Source organism: Schistocerca cancellata, chromosome 6 (genome assembly GCF_023864275.1).
Source record: "Schistocerca cancellata isolate TAMUIC-IGC-003103 chromosome 6, iqSchCanc2.1, whole genome shotgun sequence".
NCBI classification, from domain to species: domain Eukaryota; kingdom Metazoa; phylum Arthropoda; class Insecta; order Orthoptera; family Acrididae; genus Schistocerca; species Schistocerca cancellata.
In genome coordinates, this window is record NC_064631.1 from 489936157 (window position 1) to 489950089 (window position 13933).

Consider the following 13933-nt stretch of genomic DNA (forward strand, 5'->3'; position numbering starts at 1 on the left):
ACGGTAGCAAGGACAGGGTCGGCAGCTGTGGCTGTAGCTACACGACGAAAATCAATCGGAAACGATTCGGCCACGTCATCGGTTTTCGAATCAATGAACATGCAACCAAGTTCGGAGGAATCGAATGCTCTATCCTCAGCAACAGGCAAACGGGACAACGCATCGGCGTTTCTGTGCTTAGCAGCGGACCGATACAAGATATCGTAGCGGTACTGCGAGAGGAAAATAGACCAGCGCATGAATTTCTGCGCTGTACGTGGAGGTACAGGCTTGGTCGGATGAAAAAGCGATGTCAAAGGTTTGTGGTCTGTGATGATGGTAAAGTGACGACCATACAAGATATCATGAAACTTTGTAACACCAAATACGAGAGCCAATGCTTCTTTCTCGATCTGTGAATAATTTCGTTGCGCAGACGAGAGCAATTTGGACTCAAAGGCAATAGGGCGATCGGGCGAACCATCTTTGTGCGCAAGCACAGCACCGATCCCGAAATCCGATGCATCCACCATCAACAAAAGGGGTTTCTGGGGATCGAATGGCGTAAGGCAAGTATTGGAAAGCAACGCCGATTTCAACTGGCGAAAGGCGCGTTCGTATTCCGTCGTCCAGACGAAAGGGACACCCTTACGGCGTAAGCGATGAAGCGGAGCTGAAATGGAAGAGGCGTGGCGCACTTATTTATGGTAATAGTTAATTTTGCCCAGCACACTCTGTAGCTGCTTCAAATTCTGCGGCGAAGGCAAGTCTTGTATGGCACAGAGGTGTTCTGGACTGGGATGTATGCCTTGGGCATTGAGTACATGTCCCAGATATGGTAAGTCACGAGCAAAAAACACACATTTGTCCTTCCGCAAGCGAAGACCATTTTGTCGCAAGACCTGAAATAATGTTCTGAGATTGGCTAAATGTTCTTCTTCCGTCTTTCCGGAGATCACAGTATCGTCCAGATAGTTTTCTGCAGTAGGGACCGACGCACAAACAGTTTGTAGATATTGCTGAAACAATGCTAGGGCGGATGCACACCCGAATGGCAGTCGTTTGAATCGATACAAACCCAGATGCGTGTTAACCACCAAAACGCGCTGGGATTCTTCGTCCACCGGTATTTGCAAGCACGCATCTGCTAGGTCCAACTTCGAAAAATATTTACCCGGGCACAGGTTGTCAAAAAGATCATCCGGGCGGGGTAAAGGAAAAGTTGCAGTCACTAGTTGTGGAGTCACTGTTGCCTTGAAGTCCACGCAAAGTCTCAATTTTCCGGAAGGTTTTTGCAAAATTACTAAGGGTGATGCCCAGAGAAGCCTGCACACGTTCAATTACACCTTGTGATTCCAGATCGCGTAAAGTTTTTGCGACCTCATCACGCAATGCGTGGGGAACATTGCGCGCTCTGAAAAACTTCGGTTGCGCGTTCACCTTTAGTTCCAAATGTGCTTCATAGTTCGTAGCGCAACCGAGGTCCGGTGCAAAAATGTCTGCAAATTCTTCACATAGACGAGAAACACTGTCCGAAGGCACAGTCTGGTTCACTGATAGGACCTGATTGACTATAGACAAGTTAAACAACTGAAATAAATCGAATCCAAACAAGTTCACTGCAGCAGAAGAACGAAGGACTTAAAACGACACAAGTTTTTTTTGTCCCTTGTATGTTGCAAGAAGGCTGCACTGTCCTAACACAGGGATCGCTTGTCCTGAATAACTAGTTAGCTTAACATTTGCGGCACGCAACGGAGGTGTGCCCAGCTGTTTGTACGTGTCGTCATTGATTAGTGAAACTGCAGCTCCGGTATCTAGCTGGAACGGTATCATTTTGCCGTGAATGTCCAAGTCCACAAAAAGTTTATTGTCCTGCTGACGACAAGAGCGACTGTCTCGTGCAACGTGAACTGACACTGGGACAAAATCGCTTGCGACTTGACGGGATTTCCGGCGATGTCGACGCACACTATGTGTGGGACGAACACAGTCACTGTTAGAGAAAGTAGCACTGAGCGGAGTGGAATGAACGACATGAATTTCCATAGGCGAAGTTTCACGAGCCTGAGTATCCTTGGTTCGATGTCGGCTCGAAGCAAAGGGCCTGTAATGGTTGTGAGTGTCCGATCGGAGCTTTTTCTGGCAAACACTTTTAACATGTCCTTTTTTATTACAGAAAAAGCAAATAGCTTGGCGTGACGGGCAATTCTCACGCGCATGTCTAGTAGCACACCGCGGGCATAATTTCACTGCATTTGCTTGCCGACGCGGGACGGTTAACGTGACACACGGGTGGCGAAGTTTCAAATGATTCCTGAGCAAAGTCAAGTGTGTCCTGCCGATCCAATATGTCCATCACTTCTTGAAGGGAGGGATTGACTAGTTTCAAAATCTGTTCCCGTATACGAACAGCAGAAACGTTCTGTGCAATTACATCACGTACCATATTATCTGAATAACGGAGCCCACATTCACACTCAAAAGCACAATCCCTAGTAAGGCCTTGCAAGGTTGCAACCCACTCCCTATTATTCTGACCTGCCGTACGTTTTGTACGAAATAAGGTATACCGTTTGGCAACTACATTGACTGATTCTTTGAAATATGCATCTAATGCAGACAAAATTTCGTCGTAGGACAGAGTTGCTACGTCGCGTCGGGGAAATAATTTGACTATCACACGGTACGTGTGGACTCCGACGCAAGAAAGGAGAAAAGGCTGCCGCTCATTACCTTGAATTCTGTAGGCGGCGAGATGGAATCCAAATTGGCGTGACCACTCCGTCCAGCTTTCCAGTGCAGCATCAAAAGGATGAAAAGGTGGTGCAACTGCGTGTTGTGGCTGCCGTAGCGGTGGAGCGGCGGCTGCCGCACCGTTTTGCATTGCACGTTGACCCTGCACGAGCTGTCCAAGGGCATCCAGTAAGGCCTGCGTCTGCTGATTCTGTAAGCGGTAAAATTCGGACAGTACATCTGGAGATTGTGGCGAAGCCATTACACAAGTAAATCAGGGCAGTATAGTCACGAACGCGAATTGGCTCGTCGCCAACTGTTGTGGACTGGCAAGACAGCCAATCCACTAGGAGGGAGCCGAAAGGCACGCGTTTTAGCTCACGCAGGCTGGCGTGAGGTCTGGAACAGTTAAAGGAATTGAGACTAGCAAAAATAGTACGTATCTGTTGGAATACTTAACTTTAATCCATAATTGGTGAACATCGCTCTTGACGGTACATGTTTTACAGCATCAGTAGTAACTGATAATGGCGCCTTGCTAGGTCGTAGCAAATGACGTAGCTGAAGGCTATGCTAACTATCGTCTCGGCAAATGAGAGCGTAATTTGTCAGTGAACCATCGCTAGCAAAGTCGGCTGTACAACTGGGGCGAGTGCTAGGAAGTCTCTAGACCTGCCGTGTGGCGGCGCTCGGTCTGCAATCACTGATAGTGGCGACACGCGGGTCCGACGTATACTAACGGACCGCGGCCGATTTAAGGGTGACACCACACTTGCTATCTTGCTCTGTAGGCGAAAATAAAAAGTCAGTGAATTCAAATACAAGTAATGCAGCTGTAAAGACTCTAAAGATCCTTTTAATCCAATACTTTCATTGTAGTGCGCTGACTCTCCCACTTAACACTCCATTATTCACTTTGATTGGATGTTAGGATCTATGACCGGAAGAGAAAAAAGGCAATGGGCACAACGAGACAGTAATTCTACAAGAGGGCAGGAGGTAAGCAAACCACTTCCTTTACAGCTAGCCAACAAGCAGGAATTTCACTGGACTTTCTTAACGTAGTCCTCCACATGCAATAACTCGCAGAGAAATACTTATGCTTTTAGTTTGTTCCATACAGTGTGTCACAACCGGAACAATCCATATCTTATCCTAATTAGTCACTTTGTTGCGAGTGGCTAGGAACCGCAACAGTCTAACCCAGTATATTCGGACAACGCTTCAATAGTCACACATTTCCATCAGAAAGTTACATTGTAATCATACAGTATTAAACGAGTAAATACGATTTTTAAGGTAGGGAAGCACAGAGATAAACTGGCATTACTGGAGGGGTCCTGTCAGTTAACTTTTCTGCGCCATTTCAATCTGTTACTATTTATCGTTACAAAAGTATCGGTAATGATTCATGATCATGTACACACCAATCCAGGCGAGAGGACGTTGTTAATTGGTTCATACTTTTCTGTAAAAATTATTTCACACGTAGTGTCAAATTCACGCAGTAGAACTTGCACGAAAACAAGGGGCGTGAGTGAACTGGTTTGACTGCGCGCAATATATTTTACAATAACGGATTAAACATGACACAGTAAAATATGACTCTATATGGACACCAGATTTGTTTGCTCAAAATGTGAACATTAAACAAAAATACGTCGCCGTATCATAATCAGATTCCGTTTTACTTGAATGAAATGACAGTACACTGTTCTGAAAGTATGAAATTACGTTTGTAAGATTTGTAATATGCAGTTACACAACTGGCTCTAAGATGAATACGTGCCTTCACTTGGCTTTAATCAATAATCTCCCGTGACGACGAAATTCTTAAACATATGACCGCCTACGGCAACAGCAGCTAAGACGTGAACTAGATTCCACCAACAGAATTTTACCACGCTGGCTCCCATGACTCAGCCGTCGATCACAGCAAAGCCTCCATGCTGACGCCGCGGCCTGTCTGTGAGACGATGAGCACGGCAGTCGACGCGTTAAGGAACTGCTGCTTCAGGCTGCAATGCAAGTGATGACTAGTGACAACGGAAGTAACTTAATAGGATTATTTTGAACATCTGTCCCCACGAAACACTTGTAATTCCTGTGGAAAGAACTTGACATCGTTCTATGGCCGCGCTGCCGGCACATGAAAAAAGCGTGAGGTCAGCAAGCGCCCTTCAGTGTGCAACCTGTGGGGAAGGTCAGCTTGCTGGTGCAGTCGAGTTGAACTCGACGGACGCCGCGTACCTGTCCATCTCAGCCAAAGCGAGCACAAGTGCGTTCTCTGAACTGCCGCCGGGGATTAAAGGTGAAGCTTCTCGTGCACATCGCGGCACAAAGGCTCAGAGCATACACAGATGATTTACGACCTTAGAGATATCGCAATTTGACAAGATGTAGCCCTGAGACGAGATTGAAGGGGGGGAGCTCATATTACACTGAAGATCCAAAGAAACTGGCACACCTGCCTAATATCGTCTAGGGCCCCCGTGAGCACGCAGAATTCCCGCAACACGACGTGGCAACGACTCGACTAATGTCTGAAGTAGTGCTGGAAGGAATTGACACAATGAATCCTGCGTGGCTGCCTGTAAATCCGTAACAGCAAGAGGGGGTGGAGATCTCGTCAGAACAGCACGTTGCAAAACATCCCAGAGATGCTCAATAATGTTCGTGTTTGGCGAGTCTAATGGCCAGCGGAGGTGATCAAACTCCGAAGAATATTCCTGCAGCGACGCTGCAGCAATTCGGGACGTGTGGGGTGTCGCAATGTCCTTCTGGAATTGTCCAAGTACGTCGGAATGCACAATGGGCATGAATGGATGCAGAGGTGATCAGACACGATGCTGAAGCACATGTCACCTGCCAGAGTCGTATCTACACGTTTCAGGGGTACCATATCACTCCCACTGCACACGTCCCACACCATTACAGAACCTGCAACTGCTTTAACAGTCCCCTGCTGACATTCAGAGTCCATGGATTCATTCCATACCCGTCCATACTCGTTCGACCAGGCAACGTGCTTACAGTCATCAGCAGACCAATGTCGGTACTGACGGGCCTTGGCAAGGAGTAAGCTTTGTATTGTGCAGTCAACAAGGGTACAAGAGTGGGCCTTCGGCTTCGAAAACCCATATCGATGATGTTTAGTTGAATGGTTCGCACGCTGACCCGTGTTGATGGCCCAGCATTGAAATATGCAGCAATTTGTGGAAGAGTTGCACTTTTGTCACGTTGAACGATTCTCTTCAGTCGTCGTTGATCCTTTTCTTGCCTCAGCGTTGTCAGAGATTTGATGTTTTGCCGGATTCCTGACATTCACGGTACACTCGTGAAATAGTTGTACGTGAAAATCCCCACTTCATCGCTACCTCGGAGATGCTCTATCCCAATGCTCGTGCGCCGACAATAACATCACGTTCAAACTCAGTTAAGTCTTGATAACTTGCAGTTGTAGCAACAACAATTGTGCCAGACACTTATTGTCTTATACACGCGATGCCGGCCGCAGCGCCATATTTTGCCTGTTAACATATCTTTGTAAATGAATACGGATGCCTATACCAGTTTCTCCGGTGCTTCAGTGTGTTTTACTGGAAAGGGTGGTAGAGGTTCTGCGCGTTTTATTACACTGTGTTGGTATGTACTGTAACGGGACAAAATTAAAGAACTTGGAGCAGAAGTTAGAGCCCAGAACTGCAACGTGACCGCAGCCAGACAGGAGATGCTGGTCACTAAACTACGCGATCGGCTCCCATGTTGTCGAACATCGAGCGCCGAAATTGGGTCACAAGGCACGCCCCCACTCCTGCTCGATCAGCACCTCTCATCAGCAGCAAGATTTCCGGGTGTCAGTGCCCTGAGCCTGCCTTCGAGAAGCCACTCGGGCTCGACTAACTTCCCGCGTCGTCGACGATTACGCCAGGTCCCGGTCATTGCCCTCTTCCAGATGGTTGGCCGTGGCTCCCAAACGCAGTCCTTCCGTGAATTCAGCGCCGGGAACCAGCATTTTAAGGCTAGAACAGCCAAGTATGTTAACACGGGCATTGCAGGACCACACCCGGCGCCTGCCGTGTGCCAGCCGCGAATCCTCGCTTTGAACTCTGCCGCCACCGGTCCGCGAAGGAGCCACCTCTGCCTGCCTGTCTGCCCAGCCTGGACAAGCAAAACCTGGCCATCCGCCCGCCCCTCACAACCGGTCCAGACTTCGAATCCGGGCACCGCCATCGCCGTACCACTGGAACGGCGCGACCTGCCGTCGTTAGAGAAGACCCGGCGGCCGCCCGTGACCGCAACAAGGGCGCATCGTGCCGTCTCAGCTCCCCTCGCATTCCGGAGACGCCGGAGTTGGCTCTTTCTCACGAGCAGCGCGTGCACGCCACCTGCCATGCGTCAACGTCTGGGTCTACGACGCCGGAATATTACGAGGGAACTCCGGACCGCGCCAGAGAATGGAGCACAATCAGAAGACTGAATTGTATGAATTAGTAAAGATCACATAAAGAGTCGTCGTATCTTCATCAGGACCCGCCTCTGCTGCTGTCTATATCCATCTGAGACACCCTGCATCTTCCACCTTTACATCGCAATGTACTTAACGGAGTTAACAAAGTCTGATATTTTTCATATATTATTGGCGATCAGACACACATCGTTCGGATACAGGCACATAATTCATGCACATTTTCAATAATTTTATAGCTGATGAGGCAGAAACATTGTGAATTGGGGACACAATGCTCGTGGAAGCTTTCCGAATCCAGAGTCAGCTAGTATTTCAGTTGCAAGGAGAACAGTGGCAAGTAACTTGGATAGTTCACGGCGAATGCCTCTGGGTACACTTGTAACTAGCCAATACGTTTACATATTCCAGTTCTCATTACAACCTAAACCGTATTTATTTAGCTTCGTTACATTCTTAGGAATGTCATATAAGAAACTCATGAGGTTAGACGGGAAAGGACCACTATATCGCTAATACTAACTACAAAAATTTATGGAGCGGAGGAATGCTTTATTGTGTTACTAAACAGTACAAATCTACGATCTTCAAAATATGTGTTAAAATCTTTTTCTGCCTCATTGTGTTTTCCCACAGTTGTTCTCTCCAGTGGCACGATTTGTGTGCTTCCAGTGCATAGCCCACATAACTCTTCTGTAATACGGTAAGTGGCTTGCTTATACACTTTTACTGGGATATTGTACCTAATAATGTAACATGTTGCAGGTAACTCTGACCTACATTGCGAAAAGTGTTATTTTTTAAGTGCCACCATTTCGAGTATAATGTGACAAATATTCACCTTAAACCAATGTGAAAAGAGACGAAGGGCAAAATTCCTACAAAAACTACACGGGCTAATAATTGCAGTTTTGTTCAAATGGCCTGTCAAGTATTCATGTACTCGTGTGGTGTTCTCTGATACCACGCTGTGGTTATCTGCACATTTTCAACTTCAGGTACGTTCGGCACCCACTCAATCCTAACTTCAGGAAATCCATTTCATTAGATTGAGATAAGAAAATGTAAAGGATTTTAGGACTAGGTAAAAATTCGCAATGGTACAAAACCAATGTGACTCACATCTAATGAATCCAATTATTTTGGACAAATTGTCAATGCCCTGTTAATTTTCTTTGTTATATAAAAACTATCTCAAGGCAGGCTTGTTATAAGGCAATCTTATTTATGTCTTACGTATCACTTTCTTTGGAGTAATTGGTTATTGTTCTGGGACTTTACTTAAGAACGGCACACAATTTGTTGTCAGAAAATAGTATTCCTCGCTCTGCAAATGTTATTCAAATGTACCTGCTCCTGCATCGTTCTATTCGGTTGAGAATGCAATGTTAAGGTACGGAGTGCGCATCTAGAAACTCGTGTATAACTCGTTCATTTTCTGATAGAGTGTAGTTCATGACTTGCGTCCTATTCACGTGGCGCGCAAACAAGGGGCAGATTTAGTTCGGAAGGTTGTTGATTACTAGAGCGGAAACTTTCGGTGTGATGCCTTATATCAAAGCTTACTGACAAAGGAAACTCTCAATAAGAGAGTAAATGTAAAGCTGCTTGGGAGGATTGTCAGTCAATACAAGTGGTAAGAACACGAGCTCGGTCGTGTTGATTCCAGCATCGGACAATTAAATGCATTAATGCCTGCAGAGGGACTGTGCTGTGTACAGCTCTTCCGGGGCTTACCGCTGTTTAACGCATCTCGCCAAACTTATGACGCCCTGGCACGCCGAGTGCACCGTGGCTACGGTTGCCACGTACTAGTTTGAGGGACGTCGCTTTTCCGGCTTTGGGAGTTGCGGACAGGGAGCTCGAACAATAGCTTTAGACCGTGGAGCACGCCCAGCCACTCCTGCGGTCTCGCCTTGCTACACCTAACTCTGCTAAACGGAACCTACTGTCTGCACTTTTTTCGGGGAGCAGTAGACTAGTGGAATAGGAAGAGAACATAAGTAATACTGATGTGGATTTTAAGACGTGAAAAAACTAGGATCAGATAGAATTCAAATCAATGCCTATTTTCTGTTACAGATAGAAAGACAATTCCGGTGATTCCGTTATTGAAAACAAACTTCAAAACATTTAAGAAAAGTGACAGAACAGCAAGACCAGTTTTGAAAGGAAATGACATACTGCATCGAAACCACAGACGTAGACACAAAATTCCCTTCCATTCAGTTTGCCTATATTTCCGAAAGACACTCACTCTACTACGTCGTCGACTACTAAGAAACGTACAGAGTGTGTATTTTTGCATACAGTTGATTAGCTCGAGTGATATTTGGGCTAATTCATTCCAGTGTTCCACAGGGAACATAACAGAGCTCCAATGTTTTAATCACGTGTGGATGATCTATCAGACAAGAATAGCAGCACTGCTTGTTTACTAGCGGTGATGTTTACTGCAGAAATGTATCCTCTTTGGTCAATCGTAGGAAAGCAGAAATCCATGCCATTACTTCCACTTGCTGTGATGAATTCCAGATGTATTGAAATATTAATAAATGTAAGATACTGTAAAAAAAGCGAAAGAACATGACGGCGCGTGATTGTAAGACTAGTGGTGAACACTGTGAGGGTGTTTCATCGTTTTAGAGGTAACTCTCAGAAGCCATACCAAACGGGACGGTCGCGTAAACAATCGTAAGCGAGTACAACTCTTGGATACACTGAAATGGCTATGGAGAATTGTGTATAGTGCATGTAACGGTTTTACATCAATGAGTATAGTCACTTTATTCCTTTTCTTGTTTGTTGAGCTGCACTGGTCGCAGAACATACATTTATGCTATGAAGATTTCTGCTGATAAGTTACGCATATCCCGTTTGGGTGAAACTCCCAAGTATATTTTCTTAGAGAGAGACCAAATATCCCTCGTACAAGCACTTAAGAATAAACATGCTTTCTTAATCTGTGGCCACAAATTAAATCTGTATAAACATGAAACGCCGGCCGGGGTGGCCGAGCGGTTCTAGGCGATACAGTCTGGAACCACGGGACCGCTACGGTCGCAGGTTCGAATCCGGCCTCGGGCATGGATGTTTGTGATGTCCTTAGGTTAGTTAGGTTTAAGTAGTTCTAAGTTCTAGGGGACTGATGACCTCTGAAGTTAAGTCCCATAGTGCTCAGAGCCTTTTTTTTTTTTAAACATGAAACAGTCTATCGCCTCGGTCGTGCCCCACCGAAGTCTCTCGCGCACTGCCGTTTGTTTGCCGAGCCTGTTACACAGCATTGTTGGCGTCAGTGATTACGCCGCAGCCGTAACGGTACTGTGGTCTCACATATCCCCACCAGCATTACAACTTCTCATACAAGTGTAATTGTGAAATAAAATTTGGATTAAAGTTACAAAAAAGTAACTTTCAAAAATGAATTGTTGTAAATAATTTAATAACAGTGAGGCGTAGCGCCTTTATATCGCTCCTGTATCAATCAACGGCAACGAACGGCTTCACATACACTACGAGTCATAGCTATCTAGTAACAAATATGCTCTTGTGCTTCAGCAGCAGTACCAAATAGTAACAGCTGTGGCCGATAGGTGTCAGCATTTTACAGACAGTGAATGTAAAACGGTAAAAACAATGCATTTTGGAAAAGAAATTTTGCCGTTTGTGAATATTATAGCTTGTGTTAATTATTCCTGATCAAGTATATGTAGTTACTACTGTGAATGAAGCAATTAATGCAAAGTAATATAATAAATGAATGTTGTTACGTTTATTAACTGAGTATATGTTAGCATGAGACTGTCTAGACCGCCTGAGTGAGTCGTACGCTCAGCACTAATATGTGAAATGCAGTTCGTCTGTTTGTGGTGCTGGTGGAAACACGAAACATTTTACGATACTTCAATTACTGAAAGATGCCGTTATTTTGATATTTGTAGATTTTATAAATTTGTCATTTCAATAAATCGCCATGAAAAACAACTTTTTAGTAAAAGACACAGGATTGCGTTGTTTTATACTAACAGCTCATTGGCTTTAAAGTCTTCCAGCTAATGAGAAGAGAGAACGTTCGCGGGAACTGAAGAGACTTCAAAACACAAACGAACCTGTCCTTCAATCTGCGAAAAGGAAGTTAAATTGTGAGGGCTAAGGATGTACAAAATTGAGGCATCTACGAACTACATTTTTGTGTTGGACAGTCAAAGTGGACCTTGGCCTACAGTTGCACCTCGCACAACGTGAAGATTGAACGTGAGTTAACTTCCAGTCACGATTAAGAAGTAGAAAGATAGAGTCATCAAATGGCTTTTTCCTTTTTTCACTAGTGACAGCCAAACTTTTTCAACACATTGATTGCCTTTGGAGAGGAAGAAGATAAATCAGACTCGAACGTGACTGAATCTGACGACGGTAGTGGAGAGGACCAGTTATTTGATCAATTTTGTGTATCTTTAATACAACTTCATCTTTTGTTCTGCAAAAATCAGCATATTGTGATGTTCATAAAGTATTAGTGCAGGTATCGAGTCATTCCTTTACATTCCAGGCTACATTTTCTGACAAAAAGAGCCTATCTCAGTGAGAACTTTACTTCGAAAAAACAAATATATATATATATATATATGTTAGCTACGCTGAAAGGTAAGTTAGTACAGTATCATTAAAATACTTTACGCATTCGCTAGATGCAAGAAAAGAAATGCAATTGACGGCAAGATGACAGAACAACTTAGGATGTTTATTCGCTGTCCTGAAAAATGTAATTTTTTGACAAGGGCTGTTTCTATTATGAAGTCTTCACCTGCTTTGTGGAATCTAAATTATTTCACAGCTCAGTCTTCATCATGTTTGCACGCGTGTAACGCGTATATTAGGAGGTCTGAATAGATGTGGTAGTTTTGCGGAATTGTGAGTTTAAGTAGACCATGGAGTGGTGCAAACTGATCGCGAACGAGTGCTAAAGACGAAAGCGCGGAATATCGGATTTTATGTGCACACTGTTGCGTCCGAAATAACTGAAGTCAATGTGACATGTTATACAAGTTCTGACCGAGAACTGAACGTTCGAAGACATCGATTTGTATAATATCAGAGGGAGCATTCTGTCATAGACAATTCCTTTTTTTAAAGTCTTTTTTGGTAACGCGTTCAACTGGATACAATTAGTTGGCTGTTACGAGTGATTGTGATTGCGTTTGAATGTCGAAACTGTTATCTGAGAGTAGCGTAGACTTGGAGCTGTTTTTGCATCAAATAGGTAGAAATTTATTTCAGCTTTTACTCAGAAACCATGCACATTGAACAGCTCAAACAACTTGGAACTAGAAGAACTTCATGAATCCTTAGACACAGTTAACGCGTCTAGTTCTACTACAGCACACGCAGCTGAGAAACATCATTCTTTTCCTGACAGGAGGAGGAGGAGATTAGTGTTTAACGTCCGGTCGACAACGAGGTCATTAGAGACGGAGCGCAAGCTCGGGTGAGGGAAGGATGGGGAAGGAAATCGGCCGTGCCCTTTCAAAGCAACCATCCTGGCATTTGCCTGAAGCGGTTTAGGGAAATCACAGAAAACCTAAATCAGGATGGCCGGAGACGGGATTGAACCGCCGTCCTCCCGAACGCGAGTCCAGTGTGCTAACCATTTCCTGACAGGGAAGGCGTGTGGTCCACCTGCAGGCCACAAAATCATCGCAGGGCGAGTAGAACTGTTTTCTATAGGCGGAATATTTTAACCACGCCGTTGCGCACGGTGCACTGCGTCCGGAGATGAAAGGCTGGAGTTGTTCCAACCAACGATAGGATAACATGTTCTAATGGGGATATGCCGAAGAAGAGCGCTGCCAGTGTGGAGGAAAATAAACGATGACACACCTGCTGACTTGTCCATCCTTGCTGGTCGCATGCACTTTCCAAGACCTGTGGTTGGCCAGCGACGCTGCAGTGAAGTGTGCCGAACACTGGAGAGAGATTTGAGACTTTCTAGAGACAATAATGATGATTTCCGACATGTGAAGACCATGAATGTATATATGAATGTATAACTATTATTTAGTTGTATTTGTAACCTAGTATATATATGCTATTAATTAATTACAGCTGTAGTTCAGACACGATTAAATAAATAAAGTGTAACACAGGGAGCCAATGACAGCATGGGGGAGTGATAAGAAAGTGAAAAACAAGTTCGGTGCAAAGATGACCGGTAATTTACGAAGGGAAACGTGTGGCAAACATCATCAAGACGACGGAGGACGCAGCATCGAACAGGACAAGATAGTGACATGCAGTTAGCAGCGGGCGTAGCAGAGCAAAAAAATGGTTCAAATGGTTCTGAGCACTATGGGACTTAACTGCTGTGGTCATCAGTCCCCTACAACTTAGAACTGCTTAAACCTGACTAACCTAAGGACATCACACACATCCATGCCCGAGGCAGGATTCGAACCTGCGACCGTAGCGGTTGCGCTTCCAGACTGTAGCGCCTAGAACCGCTCGGCCGTGCCAGAGCAGTGCTGAAGACAACGTACGCATTGAACCGGGGCCCTGAAATTGGTACAGCTGAGGGACGAATCCAGACCGGCCGCGACCACAGTAGACAACTGGAAATACCCTGCAAATTTGTTTTATTTATTGTGTTCCTGTTTTAAAGGATTTAAGAGGGCTGAAGAGAGTAATAGTTCTGTAAATGTGAAAGAAGGAGATGAGGTTCAGTTCATTGTGAGTGGTAATCGAACAAACACACCT